Source organism: Pinus tabuliformis, chromosome 5_2 (assembly GCF_031772625.1).
Source record: "Pinus tabuliformis cultivar Carrire ecotype Pingquan chromosome 5_2, CPIR1, whole genome shotgun sequence".
Taxonomy (NCBI): domain Eukaryota; kingdom Viridiplantae; phylum Streptophyta; class Pinopsida; order Pinales; family Pinaceae; genus Pinus; species Pinus tabuliformis.
The window spans coordinates 285,846,784-285,866,415 of NC_142306.1; the positions used below are offsets into that span (position 1 = coordinate 285,846,784).

Consider the following 19,632-nt stretch of genomic DNA (forward strand, 5'->3'; position numbering starts at 1 on the left):
TTTTACAGATTTAGATTTTTCGAACATAAAGTTTCAATTTACATTTTTTCACTATGTCCCTTCAAAATATATTCAAAGCTTTTCCATTCATGATTACTGACAAAAGGTTTTAAAAAAAATACTAATGTAAAAAAGTGAAGAACCTTTCCATTCATTACTACAGACGAGAAGTTTTAAAAAAAATATTAATATAAAAAAGTGAAGGATTCCATCCCAATCTTTTGAATAATAAATCTTTTATATGGCTGTTGAACTGGCTCGAACCTTTCCCATTGCGGTTTATATGCACATCAAACTATTTACATGCATATAATTACATTTTTATATCTATGATTATCAGTTTTTTTTTAAGATAGCGTAGGTTGAAAACATGTTTGGAAATGGAGCCATCTCTAACCTGGAGAATGCCAATAAAATCAAATCCCAGGACAACTAACTACGTGAGAAATTTAAATGATTACGTAAATGAGTTTTTATTTTTTTATTTATATTTTTATTTAGGCCTGTATTATTTATTATTTATATGGTTATTTACATATTTGTTATTTAAAATTTTTTGTTTTTATTTATGAAGCACATATCAACTCTACAATATTAAACATGAAAATTCATATTATACTATAAAATTAGCTCCTCAAGTTAATAAAATTTAATACTAAGATTTAAAAACCAGTATGATATAGTGAGGTTTAAAAACTACTATGGTACTCCCTGCCGTGAAACTAATTAAAACATTATGCGACCGCTACATAACTAAACTATGGTAAAAGGCTAAAAAAAACTTATTACAATTTTGCGTTTCCTCGCCATTAACTAATAGATTTAATGAAACCTATGGCTGATCTGGGCAAAGGACTCACAAAGTTTAGTGATAGTTTTTATGGCTGGTATTGAGAAAAAAAATATATTTTTATTTTTTTATAATTTTTTTATGGGTTAGCTAGTAAATGAAATTGTTTAAAATTAGTTTAGATTCATTTAAGTCAGGATTTATCATCAGTTTAAAAATATCAAATAACTTCACATTATTAATCTAAAATTATTAAATCTACTACTATTAATATTATAATATATTAATATTAATATTAATATTAGATTTAATAATATTAATATTAATTTTTTAATATTTATATTAGATTTAATGATATAATTTACATTACATAATAACAAAAATTATAATAAAATTTTATTAAAGTCTTTAAACATTTTAATATATGTATAGTATATAGTTTTTTATTTATTTTATAAATATTTAATTGAAACAAATATTAAAATATTTTAGAATAGTATTTTAGATTCTTTGTGTTGAATTTTATTATTTTATTGGAGATGTAAAACACTTACAAGTCCCTCTGACTTAGTTGTAAAATAAAACTCTAAAAACAATCAAATCTAATACTCCAATTTTTCCAAATCCTACCAAATAAAAATGAAAAATATATTATTAGTAAGAGAACATAACTCATAAATTGACACCTCTGAACCTTCATTAAACCAATGAAATTCTAGTAGATTTGCTTGTCACTTGAAAATTACGTCGACAAAATCAAGGCTAAATGGCACATGGAAACAACTAAGCATGCAAAAATGTTGAGTAAAGAAGCCTTTATAATATAGAGAAAGGAGTTGTCTTTAGTGTGACTTTTTGGAGTTTCTAGTGTCCTAATCGCACTCAAAAAATTGTGGTGAAATCTTGATTTGTGTTATTTAAACTAGTTTTTTGACTGTATATATGGATTCAGAAAAACCCCAGGTCACTTCTATTGCGCAGTTTTACCATCAAACTTGTGATTTCAATATATAAAAAATTAGATTGAAAATTTCTATCAGAAAAAATTTCCAAAAAAATCATACTAAAACCAATTCCATAGATAAATATGACCGTATCATAGTTCCCTCTCCATATTCAATATACAACATGCACACACTTTGGTTGGGTATGGGGCACCAAAATCTTTCCATCATTGAAAGAGTAGGCTAATCTTTTAGGGTTCCATTATATCTAATGGCGTCCGATGGGCTACGTATATTTGGAGCTGGTTAGCGATTTGAGGTCGTATGAAGTTTGTGGATTCCACTCTTTGGCGGGAAAATATGTACAGAAAGGACAATCTAACCCTTTACAGTCCGGCGGAGAATGTTATTCGATAATTATTGCGTAGTACAAGACAGCGAGATTCTACATCCTCATTTCTTGTTTGGCAGAATTTGGCAATTCCAATACCAAAGGACTTCGGAAACCTGAAAGCTATTCCCCTTTCTATATTCCTTCGTCTACCCATTGGGATGGATGGGTTTTCAGTAGATGGCATGATCTGATCCAGAACAATAATCAATCCCATAACGGAAGCTTGGTCGTAGCCAGGCAACACTGTCAGATTGAACACATCTCCTCCCAACGTTATATCTGATCTGACCTGCTTTGGCTTTACCTACAAAATCCCAAGTATTTTCAGAACTTGGAATGAAACCAATCCAATAAACTACTCTGAATATTGATATAAAAGGTAAACAAGACGTCCGGCAACATACAGACCTCTGCAACGACTTCATTAAAGCGGTTGAGAATGGTGAAGGAACGCTTGGCATAACATCCTTCAACACGGTAGTCAAAGTGTCGTTTATCATTCTTCTTGCTTTTAGCCGATGAACGCACGTACACCTCAGCAAAACACTTTGATAATATCAGCAGAGATGGCGCTCTTCTCACGACGAACAATGGTTTTCGGCCATCCCTGAACTCTCCTAGGAATCCTTGCCATTCATTCTGCAGACTCAGTCTCTGTTTCACATACGATTATACAATTTAATTCACTTTCAAGCGTTACAGAGATTTTATTTTTCGACATTACAGGAATGTAAGGTGATGGAGTCCCAACTAGAAGATATAACATATGTTAGTATACCTTGCGTCGCATAGTAAAAAGGGCCATTCCTGCAGCGTCCATGAGAAGGATTTCGTCCATGGGATCTGAAGGGTAGTTGTCAACTCTAAACGCAAGGTTCCCACTCGAGTTGAACACTGTAAAGCCATTGCAGCTGTAAACAAGAGATTTCTTCCATACTGTCAGAGATGTGGCAGACACCTTGGAGAGCTTATCATCAATCGCAGAATGCCTGGCGCACTGTGGATCGTGTGGATGAATCTTGGCGAGCATTGTTCCAGAGAATATGAGACAACGGAGGCTAAGGATGGACGAAATAACAGGGAATGTGTATATTAGTCAACAAGGCGATCTCGAAGGCTAATGGCTCTTTGTGTATTTAATGTGGTCATTCCTCGTCCAGGTCATCCCTTTCCTGTATCCGTCTGGCCATTTCTTTGCATTTGGTCCCCGCTTGTATTCTTTAAAAACAAAAATGCGTCCCTTAAATTAAGATTTCTGGGACTGAGTGGTCTTTAAACTTCCTTAAATCACTCCAATACCATAACATTACAAGCTTCGCCATCAATTGGACCACCTAAAAACTTTATTAGCGGCGCTGTTCAACATTAACTTTTACATGCCACACTGCGACAGCCACGAGGCATGAAGCTGAGTAGCTTACTTTTGAGTTAGTGGAATTAATATTCCATCCCATAATGATGTTGATATCTAAAATTTTCTAAAATGAATTAGTTACGCATTTTAACAATTTTTAAACCCAAAGAAAATAATTAACCCATCAAAATCAGTATAGTAATATTTTCTTTTAAATATTAGTGTGTTGTGAGGGAGATGTGTAGGTGTAATGTGAATGAATAATTCTAAGTGAATTAAAATGATATTATTCTTAATTTAATATTCCTAATATTTTATACTTTGTAATTTATCTAATTTAACATACATAATATTTATGGTAAATACAATTTATATTGTATTTTTTAATATAATATTTTTTAGTTTACTATTATCATAGAGTTAATCTCATTTAATATATAAAATGTTTATTATAATATATAATTTATACCAACAAATTAGTCATAACGTACTATAAATTAGGTTTAAAATATCAAACACTTGCCGAAAACGCTGCATAGAATGCATGAAGGATTATATGTGGTCACACTACTACACGAATGACACTTTTAAGATATTTTTTTAAGACAAAAGTCACTTTTTATTTTAGTTATTTTACCTTAAAATTTAATATCAATTGAATTGTCTTAAATATAAACATTAAGACAAATAGTTTGACACAAAAATATTTTAAGTCAGAACTTTATATTTAAGACAAAATAGTTTATGAAAAAAAATATTTTAAGACAAAACTTTATATTTAATACAAAAATAGTTTAAGACAAAAATATTTTAAGATAGAACTTTATATTTATGACAATGGCCACTTAAGACAAAACATATTTAACACAAATCAATTAAGACAATATTATCTAACAACTGCAAAATTGGTTGTGATAGTGCATCCTAAGTCTTTCACCTTGCAGACTATTACTGTCTTGCGCCTACACCGAGGTTGTTATTTCACTTATCATTCAAGTTATCTTATATAAATACAATGACTTGTTGTGCTCTTCATTTTGTGGGGGTAACTACATAATAAGAACGCAACAAATTTTCCTCACAATATTTCTCATACAACATTTCCTCATTTGTCCTTTTGATCCCTGTTGATACAATTAGAGACATCTTGTCTATCGTTGCATTCAACACTACTACACGGATGAGGTTTTTAAGGCAATTTTTTAAGACAAAAGAAATATTTTGTCTTAAATTTTTAATATGAGGTGCTAGTAAAAAGGGTAAAGGATTAGGTGTTCGTCTTTACATTGTTGATGGTTTCTTTAGGAAGTGAAGTGATGGAGGTCATCAAAAACTGATCAGATTTAGGGTGATGGAGGTCGACAATAGAGGTGTGCTTCATGAGAGGATCAATTGAGACAGTTTCACTGAACATGGATAAGCAGTATCATATTTGGAGTACTTTTCGGGGTCTCCATCAATTTTTTTTTAATATGTGTTCTTTTGTTGTTTCATTTATTTTGAATGCTACTTCTATATGTTGGTTTATATTATCAACAAATTATTGTGCTGGAACTCCTCATTGCCATCGACAACATGGATTAGATTCACCAGAAGGATTGTTGAAAAATGCAGAAAGAAATTCATAATTTTATTTTGCCTTCATTAAATTGAGAAAAAATGAATTTCCACATCAACATACAACTTGGATGCAATTAACTTGTGTGACATGGGTTGTGCCACCCAAATTACTTAGTAAATTTTAGCTAGAGGAGTTAGAGTTTATTTAATCATTTGTGTTTGCTAATTTGTAGCGATCCAGGTCAGTTATCTCAAGTTGTATTCAATTAAACTAGGTATAATTGTTGGAGGAACTAGTGGAAGGTTAGTTTTGCAGTAGGACTTTAGTCGAACTCAGTGATCATCTAGTTAACTGATCAACCATCCGAAAATAGTTAGTCCATGCAAAGAATTCGAGTTCCCCTATTGTGGTGGAGATTCCAAGGAAGTGTAAAATCAGTTGTAGACTAGTCTTGAGTGTATAGATGTTGCATGCAGTTAAACAATCAACCTTGGGAATTGCGAAATCAATTTTGGAAAATAATCCTAAATAATAGGGGCATAATTTCTCGAGTAATTGCACAAGGAAATAGGGGCAAAAGAAAAGGCAGAAATTGGCTAAGTCTGGGTCATATCTTCTCAGTGAGTAGAGGGATAGGTTATTCACTTACAGGTTGTGCTCAGTTGAGGAAAGAAATTGTAATAAATCTATGTTCATTAGATTAATCCAAGCATACATTGTGATATTTACAATATTTCTTTCCCCAGGAAAAATATTGTGTGCATGAGTGTTATTTCTTATTGTGTGTCTAAAATTTTTGTTCTAAATTGGCAATTAACTTCCATAGAGAAGTAGAGTAGGTTTGTGTCTGTGATTTTGATTAAAACTTCATGAGTAGTTGCAAATCTACACCATAATTTCTACATGGTATTAGAGAAGGATTCATTAGAGTAGGAATTTTGAAGTTGTTTCTCGCGAGGTTCAAATTTACAGTTTAGTGTATCAGGATCTCTTTAGAGTTGAGAAGATGACATTCAAGGGGTTGAGGCTAGAGTATGCCTTGGAACACAACTCTAATTTCATCACATGGAAGGATCACATGTAGGATGTATTTAATGATAATGGAATTCTAGAATACATCAAGGAAGATGTTGCAAAACTAGTGAAATCGGATGCCCAAAAACTTTCTCCGTGGAAGAAAGATGTAACCAAGGCGAGTAGAATAATATTGGAGGGACTATGAGACCTATTGGAGGGAGTAAGGGACCAGACTGTAACCAATCTCCATAGGAAATAAAATCCTTATGGAATGTCTAGAAACTGCTAAATCTATTCGAGAATAGTAGTGACCACGAGAAGTTGGAGCTCAATGATAAACTTTGAAATATCAAGATGTAGAAGAATGACACTATCCCACAGTATCTCAGTAGGTTCACACAAGTTCGTGATGAGCTTGTAATATTTGGTGTTATTGTTTCATAGGATGACTTAGTAAGCCTATCCCTTTTGGGCCTTTCGAAGAGCTGGCATAACCATCAAGATTTAGTGAACGAGAGGGAGAAACTATCTAATTAGGAACACTTATGGTCTGATTTGTTATAGGAGGAAATAAGGCAGAACACTAGAGATGGGACCTCATTCAAGGGCAAGGATGAAGAAAAATTTGCATTGGTTGGAAAGGGTAAGAAGGGAACATGGAAGAAATCTCAAACCAAACTAGAATATAGCCAAGGAGGAAAGCATAAATATCTGTCAAAAAATAAATGCTTCCATTGTCATGAATACATGTATTTTTCCATGAATTGTCCAAACAAAAATGCACAAAAGAATAACTTAGGAGGAGAAACAACTCAAACCTTGGCTTCATAGTTCGAGCTTGAATATACCCTTATCACATGCATGTCCAACACAATGATGGGGTGTGTGTGTTACTTGGACTCAAGTCCATCGTTCCAAATGACAAGGTGTAAATATTTTTTCAGTGACCTCAAGGAGAAATATGTCTAGATGAACATCAAGCTAGGGGAAAACATAAGGTACAACATGACTTGTATTGGTACAATCACCTTTCAGAGGGAGTCAGGCTCCCCTCTCAGGCTCAAGGATGTCATGTTTAGGCTTAAAGAAAAATCTCATCTATGTCACAGTTTTGGAAGACCATGGTTATGATGTTATCTTCAGCAAAGGAAAAGTATTCTTGAGACACATAACCGCAGGACAGGTGAAGTAGATCAGGGTTCCTGCGAAGAACCTGTATAAGCTAGATACAAAAGTTTGTGCCGCAATTAAGCACTAAGGTGGAGAAAGTGCAGACATCTATGTCTATAAAATTTGGCACAAAATACTTGGCCATTTGCATCATGATACCTCGAATATTATACAACAAATAACTAATGGCCTCCCTAAAGGAGCACTTAAGCAGTAGGATGCATGCAAAGGATGTATGTTGGGGAAGTACATAAAATCCACCTTCGATGATCGAGACAACAAAGCACATGCATTCCTAGAAAGGATACATTGTGATGTTTGTGGACATTTCTTGACAAACTCCACTATGAGACACAAATATTTTGTAATTTTTATTAATGACTTCTCACAGAAGTGTTGGATCTTCTTCATGTGGAAGAAAGATGAGACATTCTCCAAGTTCATAGCATTTAAGACATTGGTTGAGTATGAAACTCGAAATAAGGTGAAGTCTCTCATGAGTGATAATGGAGGTGAGTACATGTCGAATGAATTTAAAATGTTATGTGCAAAAGAAGGCATTCGATGAGAGTTGAAAACACCTGGCAACGCATAACAGAGTAGGGTGGATGAGAGAAGGAAGTGTAGAATTATTGGAGAAGTGAGGCTGATGTTGCATGACAAAGTCCTACCTCTACATTTGGGGGCTCAGGCATGCAGCACAATAGTCTATTTACAGAATCATATTCCTCATCAGATTCTTGGCATGATTACACTGGAGGAGGATTTCTCGAGGAGAAAGTGGGATGTGTCACACTTCAATATTTTTGGAGCCTCTCTTTACTGCCATGTCTCCAAATAATCAAGGAATAATCTTGATTTGACCAAAAAATTGGGGTAGTTATGGGTTACACGGAGACTCCCCACAACTACCATGCTTACTTTCCATTAATCAGAATGAATGTTTTGGGAATGGATGTAAAGTTTGACAAGGAGAAAGTGATATGGTGCTATCTTTACAGGGAGATTTAGATCCCACCATAAGAGGATATTTTAGCTCCAAAGGAGGAACCTTTGGAAGTTGTGGAGCAAACACAAATTGAGGAGTAGAGAGTGGAGAAATGCACTCAAGCAGAACCATCTAGAGAAGGCAGAAAAAGAACCAAGGACATTAATAGACTTGTGCAAGATGTGAGGGAGAATGTGGGACCTCCTTCAAATTTGCGTAGGCAAAGGAGGACACCTTAGAGTTACACTTCCTACATGGATCTAATGACTGAGCTTATAGAGACTCAACCATGTTATTTGGAAGAAGTAGTAGAGAAACCTATATGGGCTGATGTAATGGTGGAGGAATATGAATCCATTGTAAAGAACCGTGTTTGGGAAGTGGTCCCAAGACCATCAGATAAATAAATAATGGGTTCGAGATGGATCTTCAAGGTGAATCAGGCAACAGACAAAAGCATTGAGAAGTATAAGGCCATAGTTGTTGCCAAGGGGTACTCTCAAGTTGCGGGAATTGACTATGAGGAAATGTTTTCTCCTGTAGTAAAGTACTCATCCAATAGATCAATTATTTCTTTAGCTACCAAGAAGAAAATATTTGTGGCACTTAGCTCGACAGAAGAGAAATACATGATTTCATGTCAAGGAACACGTGAGGTCATATGGATGAGAAAGATACTTGTTGGATTGTTTGGTAATATGATGGATCCAACTATGATCTATTGTGATAATCAGAGTTGCATCAAGATATCTGAGAATGTTGTATTTCACAATTGATCCAAGCATATATATATCTGGTATCACCATTTATAGGATTGTGTGCAGAGGCGAATAATGTTGCAACACTACATTCCTATAAAGGAACAAGATTCTAACATTTTGTCAAAAGATTTTTCAAGAGGGAAGTTTGATTTCCACAGGTGAAAGATAGTAGTGGTTGATAATCTCTTTCTTGATGAGAGAGAGTATTGAAAAGTGTAGCAAGGAATTCTCAATTTGATTTTGCCTTTGATTAAATTGAGAAAAATTGAATTTCCACATCAGCAGACGACTTGGATGTAGTTAACTTGCTTGACATGGATTTTTTCACTTGGTTTACTTAGTATATTCGAGTTGGAGGAGTTAGAGTTCAGTTAAGCATGTGCGATTCATAATTTGTAGCAATCAAAGTAGTTATCTCAAGTTGTTTTCAGTGAAACTAGTTCCAACTGTTGAAGGAGTTAACAGAAGATTAGTTGTGTAGTGGGGCTTCATTCAAACTCAGTCATCATCCAGTTAACTAATCAATCAACATAAAATAGCTATTTCATGGAGATAATTTGAGTTCCCCAGCTGTGGTGGAGATTCCAAGGTAGTGTAACGTTAGTTGTAGAATATTCTTGAGTGCACATGTGGTTCATGTAGTGAGATGATCAACCTTGGGAATTGCGCACTCCATTTTGTAGAAATTCCTAAATAATAAGGGCCTAATTTCTCAAGGAATTGCATAAGTAAATATGGGCTCAAGCAATGGTAGAAATTTACTAAGTATGGGTTAAAGCTTCTCAGTGAGAAGAGAGATGGTTATTAACTTGCAGGTTGTGCTCAATTAAGCAAATAAATTGTAATGCATCTTTATTCATCATATTAATGCGAGAAGGCATTATGCTTTTTAGTAGATTTCTCTCCACAAGAATAATATTGTGTGCATGTGTGTAATATTATTAAGGTAGTTCAAAGGATAGGGAAAAATTCCCACCAAACAATCAACAAATGGCCTATCGATAATTTTGATGGGGAAAAAATAATTCAGAAAAGTTTCCATCTTACTCAGACTGGCTAGGTTGAAATATTGAGTAATTCATGTTCAACAAATGGATGAGACTTAATCATGGACATTAATTAGAGATGATGTGCAAAGAGAACTCACCATGGATTCCATCTTGATAAGGATGGGGACAAAGTCCATATTCTTGATTAAACATAGCTTATAAGATGAAGAGTATTGCAACTTGTTTATTGAAGCTACGGAGGTTGTGACCAACTTGATCTTATGACAAAGCAGGAAAAATGAAAGGAAACCTAAGTGGAATGAAAGATGTTTGATGATATGGATATAGTCATTACCCTCCTTTGCATTAAGCCTTGCTTTGTATCTTGCATGTACCCTCACTACTTGTTAGATTTGGCTTCTTGTTGCCAGTAGTCTCTTAGCTCTTTCCTGAAAAAACAGGGAAAGGAATTTCCTTCAATCTAATTTCTTCAAGGCTCTTCATAGTAGGTAAATAGCTAAGAGAAGGAGATGCAGGATCTCACTATCAAACACTTGAAAAGAATTCGAATGTTCGAATCTATCCAAGAGATCAAGTTGCCGTTCAACAATATTCTCACTGTTGGAAGATTCAAGAAAGATCAGATCTCTAGGTATTATAAATTTCTTATTCACTTCATCATAGAGATGGTATGCTTTGGAGGTATGAGTGCCCTAAGAAGATACATTTATGACTCCTTTCACTAAACTTTTTCCTTTGTTCCTTAGGTATGAAGGCATAACAGGTGGAACCAAACACTCTGATATGCCTCATCTAAGAAATGTGGCCATACCACATTTCGTAGGGAGTTTTGTTTTTGATAGCATGAGATGGACACCTATTATTTATATACAGAACACATAGAACCACATCATCCCAAAATATAATGAACTTAATAGGTGAACTATGCCAAGTTCATAGGGAAAGTGATACATTCAAGTGAATTATGTGTTGAAAAATGTAGCAAGAAATTCTCAATTTGATTTTTCCTTGATTAAATTGAGAAAATTCGAAATTCCACATCAACAGACAACTTGGATGATGTTAACTTGTGTGACATGGCTTGTGTCACTGAGTTTACTTAGTAAATTTGAGTTGGAGGAGTTACAGTTCAACTTTTCATGTGTGATTGCTAATTTGTAGCAATAAAGGTCAATTATCTCACGTTGTTGTTAGTTAAACTAATTCCAACTTTTGGGGGAACTAGTGGAAGGCCATTTAAGGAGTGGGAATTCAATCAAACTCGTTGATCATCCAATTGACTAATCAAACAACCTAAAATAGTTGGTGCATGCAGAGAAGTTGAGTTCCCTAATATTGGTGGATATTGTGAAGAAGTTTTAATTTCTTGTAGCTCACAGAGTTGCAAGAACTTACTATAACCATAGTGGAGCACGTAGTTTGAGTAAGAGGTTCTTGTGAAATTGAAGAGGGAATGATTTTTGTAGCATTAATAGCCTACCATCAATTTATTTTGCACCACATTTCAATGTTTTGGGCAGGGTTTTTAACGGTGGATAATTTTTTCTGATGCTTTTTGGTAATGCATGTGGTCACTAACTATCTTGGGAGGTTTGTACTAGTTCGTTGCATGAACATCCTCACCAACTATGTTTTGAGAGGTTTGTACTAGTTCCTTGCAAATTTATGTTTGTCAAGACTTTACAAATGATCTTAGGTTCTCACAATAGTCCGACGATTTATCTCACTCTCCAAATCACCATTCCTGAAAGGATCCAACAAAATGACTTAAGAGGAAGATGAGAAGGGCACACTCATATTGGAACTGGCCTAGAACTAGTGGATTTGGATGCTTCAAATGGTTTTAGAGTTGCATCGGTCTAGTTTGGTGGTTTAGATTGGCTAAGGTTAGTCTTGTATTGAACTGACCTTAAAACACCAAAGTGACTAGTTCTCTACTAAACTGACCAATTCCGAAGAATGTAGTGCAACATAGCTAATTACCACCGGATATTAATTTTTTAATAAATTAAAAGGAAAAAAAATATCTTAACCATAGGGCCCTACAAAACCTAACCCTGGTAATTAATGGTAATATTTAATTTTTAAAGTTAAAGTAATAGTTGACATTCTCCTTATCTTTCCTTTCTGAAAAGGAAGGATAAGGATAATGTCAACTTTACCTTAATTTTTAATATTAACATTAATCGTTTCAAGTTGTTTCATAGTGGTTCCAACTTCATTCCATTTGGAGAAAGTTAAGTTTTAGATCCCATTCAGAATTCAGCATGGTTAAACAATTTTCAGGATTTCAGGATTGGTAGGATTGCAAGGTCTCCACTGGATTCCATGATATATGGTGGTATCGAATTGGAATTAAATCAAGAGAAATAGACCAATGTACCTTGATGTTGGTTGCATTCATTATTGAATTCCTTTGTCATGGCACGAGTGTCTCCATGGCTTAAGTGAAGGTGTACATTTTGACTAGAGTCATGACAGAGGAGTTCAATAATCAATGCAACCACAACCAAACACTAGTACCATATGGTAAGATTGTAAATTCTAGACTCTCAACTATGTCACTATAGTTTTATTTTTTGGAAAGCACTCACGAGGGATTTGAACCAGTGACCTATCGCAAGGAGTTCCTTAACAGTGCACCCATTCACCATCAATCCAAAGCCCCATGGGAAACTATGTCATTATAGTTACTTATTAGTAGTATGCTTATTTTTTGACTCTAGAGTTCATTTAGAGCCCCTTTGTTGGTGTATTATGGTTCAAAGATGTCTGTAGTTGGTGTTTTTTTTTATATGCACTCCTACTTACTATAAAAATGAGACACATTATATATTTGTATATAAGTAAGTTGCATTCACATGGATGCATATGAATATATATGTTTTTCCCTAAAACTTGAATGTTTTATGTATTTTTTGAATAACCTTTTTCTCAGTTTTTTTTTTTTTTTTTTTTTGGCTCCACTCTCATTCACATTTTGGGGTTGACCATATGGATGTCAATAAATGTGAATGAGTTTACCAAAAAATTTAATTTTTTATGTATTTTTTGAATAATCATTTTTTGGTCTAGTTTTGTTAGCTTTAGTGTGGTTCAAATTTTGGGGTTGACCTGTTTGATGACTAGTCTGGTTTTGATGACATTGGAATAAAAGGCCCATTACTATACCTCTTAATGACTAATGCTTTTTCCTTATAAATCCTGTCAAACATACCATACCTTCGTGGAGAAAAAACTGTGGTGAATTAGGAACAAAAGTGTAATTAGTTTCTTATTCAAAAGTATCAAACATATTTTGGGGCTTGTTTTTATTTTCATTCTTTGGTAAATAAAATACTTTTTATTCACAAAATTTTACATCAATACGTTATGATATGTCATGTTATACCACCTTTACTTTCCTCAATTTCAAGCCCATATGAAAAATTCTTGGTCCTGATTACTAATTGCATAAAAAATAATTTCTTTTAAGAATTCAAAATTTATGTAGATACCCTTCAACAAAATACTATAAAATATCCCAACTATCACATTTTATACTATTTCTACAATATATTCCTCAAATATATAATATCATTGATATGCTTATCTATGAAGCTTAGTGTTCGTGTTGCCTGCCCCAGGCGCTTGTGGTGACTATTTGAACTGCTTCTTGCTAATGAGTCTTAGACTTTGACTTTCAATTTTTCATGTACATTTATCACAAAATCATCTTCCCCGTGAGACTTTACAACACAAGTTGATCTTTAATCCATTGTAAAAACTTGGCCTAGCTTATGGAACCTTCAACTACCCCTCCCAAGTTGCTCTTGAACATTGAAATTTTCTTTGGAAGCAGACATTCATTTTATACATTAGATCATTTTTTCCACTGTCACAATCCAACAACAGCCCTACTATCATATGTTTGACAACCCATCACATCTTTATTGCTGCCTTATAAGCACTCTTAAATCTTGTGTCTTTAGTCTCAAAGTGGAAGAACTAGAAAGGGCCTTCTTGGCCCTCTTTAAAAGTTGTCATTCTCCTTACCTTTCCTTTTTGAAAAGGAAAGATAAGGATAATGTCAACTTTTACTTTAATTCTTGCATTAACATTAATGGTTTCAGGTCGTTTATGAGTGGTTCCAACTTCATTTGATTTGGAGAAAGTTAAATTTTAGATCCCATTCAAAATTCAACATGGTTAAACAATTTTCAGGATTTCAATATTGGCAGTATTGTAAGATCTCTACTAGATTCTATGATGTATGATGGTATGGAATTGGAATTGAATCAAGAGAAATAGACCAATGTACCTTGATGTTGGTTGCATTGATTGTTGAACTCCCTTGACATGACACGAGTGTCTCCATGGCTTGAGTGAAGGTGTACATTTTCACTAGGGTCATGATAGAGGAGTTCAATAATCAGTGCAACCACAACTAGACACTAGTACCATATGATAAGATTGTAAATTGTAAATTCTAAACTCTCAACTATGTTAGTATAGTTACTCATTAGTACTATGCTTATTTTTGGACTCTAGAGTTCATTTAGAGCCCCTTTGTTGATGTATTATGGTTCAAAGATGTATGTAGTTGGTGTTTATTTTTCATATGCACTCCTACTTACTATAAAAATGAGAAACATTATATATTTGTGTATAAATAATTTGTATTCACATGGATGTAGATGAATATATATGTTTTCCCCTAAAATTTGAATGCTTTATGTATTTTTTGAATAACATTTTTCTCAGTTTCTATTTTTATTTTTTGGCTTCACTCTGGTTCACATTTTGGGGTTGACCATGTGGATGTAGATGAATGTACATGATTTTACCAAAAAATTGAATTTTTTATGTATTTTTTGAACAATCAATTTTTTGGTCTAGTTTTGTTGGCTCTTGTCTGGTTCAAATTTTGGGGTTGACTAGTTTGATGACCGGTTTGGTTTTTATAACATTGAAAAAAACGCCCATTATTGTACCTCTTCATGAGTAATATTGTTGCCTTATAAATCCTGTCAAACATACCTTATCTTCAGGAAGAAAAAATTGTGGTGAATTAAGAACAAAAGTGTAATTAGTTTCTCATTCGAAAGTATCAACAATATTTTGGGGCTTGTTTTTCTTTTCGTTCTCTGATAAATACAATAATTTATATTCACAAAATTTTACATTAGTACATTCTGATATGTCTGGTTATACCACCTATACTTTCCTCAATTTCAAGCCCATATGACAATTCTTGGCCCTGATTACTGATTCCATAAAAAATAAGTTCTTTTAAGAATTCAAAATTTATGTAGATACCCTTCAACAAAAGACTGTCAAATATTCCAGCTATCCCATTGTAAACTATAACATTTTTTACTATTTCTACAATATCTTCCTCAAATATGTAATATCATTGATATGATTACCTTTGAAGCTCAGTGTTGGTGCTGCCTTCCCTAGGTGCTTATAGTGAATATTTGAACCACTTCTTTGTAATAAGTCTTAGACATTAACTTCCAAATATTCATGTACATTTATTGCAGAATCATCTTCCCCGTAAGACTTTGTAGCACAAGTTGATATTTAATCCATTGCAATAAATTTACCTAGCATAGGGAACTCTTAGCTACCCCTCCCTAGTTGCTCTTGAACATTGAAATTTTCTTTGGAAGTAGAGATTCATTTTATCGGTTATATCATTTTTTCAATTGTGACAGTTCAATAACACCCCTACCAGCATATGCTTTACATTCCATCACATCTTTATTGTTTCCTTATAAACACTCGTAAATATTGTGTCTCCATTCTCAAAGAGGAAGAACCAAAAAGGTCCTTCTTGGCCCTCTTCTCAACCCACAGTATGTTTAGCTTCTCTCTTATGCTTACACTCTATTCTTCTAGCAACTTTAAAATGGAAAATCTTAAACATAGTCTCATGACGTGCATTATTCAATGAGGCACAATTCACCCTTGCTTTGCATAAAATTCCCCCCTAGCATTCCCTTTACCTTTACATGCAAGCATATATTTTCCTTATGGAGGGTTGTGAAGCTTCCCATCCCCATTCTACCTCACTCTCCTCCCCTCATGAACCTGATAAGCTAAATTTAACTAATATCACTGTATCTAAGATTAAAAAACCCATCCAACTCGGTAGACTGAGTTGAGACCATTTTAGAAACTAAATCCCTCCCTCCACAATGATATGGATCTCTCCAACAACATCATCATGTTTTCTTCGATATTTATCATTCCCTTGATCACCATAGATTTTCCAAGTCCTTCACTTACACCTTCGGTAATGTCATCATTCATGTCACTTATAGCTTATTGTATTGTTGCTTGCGTTATGATTTCTTTTAATGGAAATATCTCCACAGTAGGCACGAGTAACAAAATTCAAGTGCTTATTGAACTCTTATGTTAACATACTTAATTTTTGGTTTGACCTATTCGGTTTCAAATTCTAGTGTGGTTGGTTTACTGATTGACTACTAGCATTCACCAAGTGGTTATTGATGATAGTAGTTTAGATTAGAGTGAAAGTTTGACTTTATCTTGAAAATCAATTCCCAAGAATATGTAGTTATCATTGATAATTTCAAAGCTCATGCTTTTCTATAAAGGAATACATTGTTTTCATTAATCAAGAAAATTTATATAAGAAAGAACCAAATGGTTATGATTGTCAACATTTTCACTTACATTTCCTATTTATTGTTTTATTATTGAATGGGAAAGTTGGTTTTTGGGGAGTTTCAAATTAAAGTTCTACGCTAGTGTTGTTCATATGGAATTTTGGTCTCCTTCTAAAATCTTGTTTGGTATGTGAAAAATGAGAATTGGTGTAGATTTTAGTGGTGCAATTTTTAAAGATATGCAAATTCTATACTGATTTAAGACATGAAATGTTCAATATCTACATGATACCTTTTCTTGACATGCCATTCATAAATTTGAAATTTGTAACAAGTATAAATTTTACTAATTAATTATTATATTGATTATTACAAAATTGAAGAGGTTGCTAGTCAAAATTATCTATTGTTTATACTGCACAGGCTCCCTAAAACATTCTGAAATTAAAATATATTAAATGAATGTTCTATAATATGATTATAGGAAACATGTTTCCTTATGTTTTTTGGAACAAAGGTTGCACTCTTTTAGCTTTTCTTGAAAATCATAGAAAATAAGTGTCTTCAATGTGACACCTTGTTGTGTGCTTAGCTACAAAAGAATATTAGTGAAATAATTTTTCATATTGAGCACCATTTATTTTGAATGTAGACTGGTGTTTATTGATTGCATCTCTGATTCTTTGGAGACATCATTTGTTTCCTCACATTGTCCTTGCCTATAATTACTTGATTGGGGTGTTTACAAACTTTTGAGATTTTAATTTCTTAAAATTATAATATTTTAATTATAATCTAATTTTAATCATATTATTTTGATGTCTCTCAGGTGTTTCTTAAATATGATCAATCAACAATGAGTCACGAAGAATTGTTTAGAAAAACACTAAGCAAAACAACATATGCATGGAGACTCATTGTAGATCTCTGAATTTCAGATTTGTTTTGACTAGGGTTGTGATTTGATTAATGCACATTAGAGAAAATAACACATAAATTTGACACTCATCCTAGGCTTCCAACTTTTAAAGTATCCCCATAATGCTAGTTGTTATTTGCATTGTACATGTCATGTTTGGAGGGAACATGGTTCACATCCAAGCTAGTCATGTTGGGAGGGAAACACTTTAAATAGGCTCATTTTTCATTACTACACAAAAGGGTGTTTTAAGACATACATTTAAAATGATAACTATCATTTAGTCCTATTTTTTTTTGTCTCAACTAATTTACTTTTTAATTATTTTAAATAAAAAATATTGTGCAAACCCTTTTGAAGACTGCTTGACGAGTAAAAATTCCATAGAATTTGACATCTGCGAGAGAGAATGCTTGCAGTATTGATTCAACACAAGTTGAATGATTGAATGGATTTATCATTCACACAAAGGTTATTAGGGCATGCACTGTTATGAGGAGAAAGAAACAAGGCCACCCATTTCCATGGCCACCCCACAGTTCCAAATGTTGCACTTTTGAAGAAGAAACCCACAGTCCCTCCATCAAGAGCCCGAGGATGGTTGAAGCTTTGTCTCTTCTATGGATTGGTGATTTTTTCTGCTCTGGAATGAAACCCACAGTCAGTTACCTTGCGGTAGCACCATAGGAACATGGGTGGATATTAATCGAACCAGGATCCCACTAGTGGAATCAGTGTCCCTAACCCTACACAGGGATAGAGTTAACAAGGAATCGGCCAAGGCCACTTATGTGAGCACAGACAATGTTCAAAACACTAGACTTTGGATTTTGAGATCTGATATGATGAAGAAACCTTGTTTCTTGGTGGTGCCATGGAGAGGCTGGAACAAGGGTTTGATCATTTGGGGGTATGAAAATGTACCAAAAGTAGGGGTAGAATCCCAATTTATGATAGATCGGCACATAATTTAGGGCCTATAGATAAGGTAAATATCTGGTAATGGAGTCAAACAAAGGCTTCAAAAATAATGAGGGTGTGCTTATCATGGGTTGTTATTGTTTTAAATACATTCTCTTGAATGAAGGAAATTATTGGCTTGGATGAGGGGTTCTTACCATTAGCAATAGTGATTGGTCTCCCCAAGTCCTGTAAGTACCTATTTTATTTTCCCTATAATTTCCATGTTTTACTTCTTAAAAGTGTGACCTCTTAAGGTTTTACAAAATGTGGGTCATCCTTTGGCATGGAAAATCAGCATAGTTGGTAGATGTTGAGCTTCTATTCATTCATTATGTGATTAATGGATAACAAAGTAACAATATATGGGGGTAAGACACCATATGGAAGAGCATCAAATAATATGTAAGTGAAAATTTCCTAAAAAAGTGTCTTTCTTAGACAATTGTTTAGCCCTACTGACTATGTGTGAATCTTTTGTTTCTTAAATAAAAATGTCAAGGCATTGATTTTTACAACTCTTTGGGCTGCAAAGATGTATTGGATGTGTTTTTCCTATGAGGTGGAGTTCCAGGGAAGCCCTAAAAACTAATATGATGTAGAGAGAAGAAATAAGCCATGGCAAAGTTTCTATTAAAGATCTTGAGTTGGAGGATGTGGATGGAGCTTGTAAGTCCTATTTATTTAGTCTAAGAGTCTTTCTTAGACAATTTCTTAATCCTGGAACCTATTGAGGAATCATTTATTTCTTAAATAAAATATTTAGGACACTGATTTTACAACTCTTTTGGTTGCAGACATGTACTGGATATGTATTCTATGGGAGATGGAGCTCCAGGGCACCCTTGACCAATAATACGATATATGGAGTAGAAATAAGCCATGGGAAAGTGTTTATCAAGGATCATGGGTTGGTTACGCCTCAACACCCTTGTTGGGAATGGAAATTCTAGCAACCACTACTTCATCAGAACAAAGATTATGGATGGAGCTTATAAGTCTTATTTATCTGCTCATTGTATTAATTATTAGGTGTAAGCATATTATTCGTATGAAATTAATTTATTGTGTTCAGAAAAAAATAGTACTTGTATGGGATTTATGAGAGATTAAAGTTTGAGCACACCCTTTGCTGAATTAATAT

The 19,632-nt window shown here is 33.8% G+C and overlaps 1 pseudogene; it reads right to left on the bottom strand.

Annotated features, from left to right (window-relative positions):
• Nucleotides 1–2,120: 2,120 nt before the first annotated feature.
• On the bottom strand, nt 2,121–3,158 carry LOC149158652 (protein LURP-one-related 8 pseudogene; annotated as a pseudogene).
• Between the last annotated feature and the right edge of the window lie 16,474 nt (nt 3,159–19,632).